We start from the raw sequence: 1,585 nt of genomic DNA, 5'->3' as shown, positions 1-1,585 counted from the left end.
TATTCGTGTCTAGCCGGATTTCTGAGGTAAAGCTGGGTCATGGTAGTGGGTGGCAGGAAACATTCAGGCCTGGAGAAAAGATGTGTGTTTTGTCAGCGCTATACGCTACTACCCTGGTTGAATGGTCTCTTCTGGGTAACCCTTCTGTAGGATATCCACGTGGACTTATTTGATATCTCATTTAGTTAGCTGCTTGTTTGGAAACAAGCCTTTTGAAGACCCCAGATGCTATTTTATCTGCTAGCCAGGAACCATCTGCTTTCTTCACCACACTGTGCTGTAGCTCCCTATCTTCATTGATCATTTCGTGAAGGTGAGTGTGGAGCAGGCCCAAGATGTAAGAACTGATTGTTTTTCAGTTGGAACTAGGATTTAATGCGCGTGCAAAAGCCATTTCTGGATCTATGTTAGGCCCCCCCCCAATATGATTCCATAGTTAAATCTCGTCAAACAGAATGTACGATTGCTGACTTTTACTTCTGAGTTTATTTTGTTTCTTTTCTTGATATAGCACTGAGTAGATAATAGGCTTTGAAATTAACAGGGGCTGGGCTACTGCCTTTGAAGACCTAAGACTGTAAGTTTTAATTCTTATGTTTTATATCTTAATTTAATACTAGGTTTTTGGACGTTTCTTGTATTCCTATCTCTACAGAAACAAGTCAAATTGATGTGAATGAAACTGCACATTTTCTTTAAATAGCAACTTATTAAAATTTTATATTATTAATTTATAAGTGAAACTGATACTATATATTTATATGAAGTTTATACATTATACAACACTTGAGATACTGGGTTCAATGTTTCATAAGGGTCACTTGGGTCAGTCAGTATGACAATCACCACTGCATTGTTTGTCTTTATGTAGGATGTTTACTTCCTAAGAATTTTTTGACTATGTTTATATTTATTCCTAAAGTATTGCTTTCATGAATGAAACAGATTTCTTAGGATTAATACTTATTTTAAGTTCGATTCCAATTGGCATGTATCATTAGAGATAGGTATGCCATGCAGAGAATTTTGAGATTAGACGGCTTGGGAAAAAAATGAATTTAGATATATATTTTGTCTCGCTAAATGGATAAAAGTCAGCATAATGGCAGGAGGTAAGTGTAAACGGTTTCTGTAATTTTGTTGAGGAAATTGAAAAGTTTCAAAGTGACGCGTCCCGTAAACCTAGTGTTAAGAAACCTAGTGTTGGTGTTACTTTTTATTATATTTAAAATCATTTTTTTGTTTCCAGTCTGCATTTCTCATATGCTTCTGGAGTTGTTTTAATTGTTAGATGATTACTGAAATAAGGCTGAATGACCTTTAAAGAGAGTTGAAGTAGCTAAATGAAATTGGATTAAGTAACATTTAATTTAGAGAATTTTGATGTATTTCTTTCATCATTGTTTTCTGAGCCCAACAGATTGTTTCAGCTTTATATTTCTTTGCTGGTGAAGGTGGTGTATCTTTATGATTGAAAATTTTGATTAAAAATATATTAAAATTTGTAGATATATAACAAAACACACCCTTTCAACAGTTTTTACACGTGCAGTTCAGTGACAAAGGTGACCTACTTTGCATGTAT

Source organism: Echinops telfairi, unplaced genomic scaffold, assembly GCF_000313985.2.
Source record: "Echinops telfairi isolate 266 unplaced genomic scaffold, ASM31398v2 ScPeMD7_443;HRSCAF=831, whole genome shotgun sequence".
NCBI lineage: Eukaryota > Metazoa > Chordata > Mammalia > Afrosoricida > Tenrecidae > Echinops > Echinops telfairi.
The sequence above is the reverse complement of the archived record's forward strand: the minus strand, read 5'-3'. Positions refer to the sequence as shown.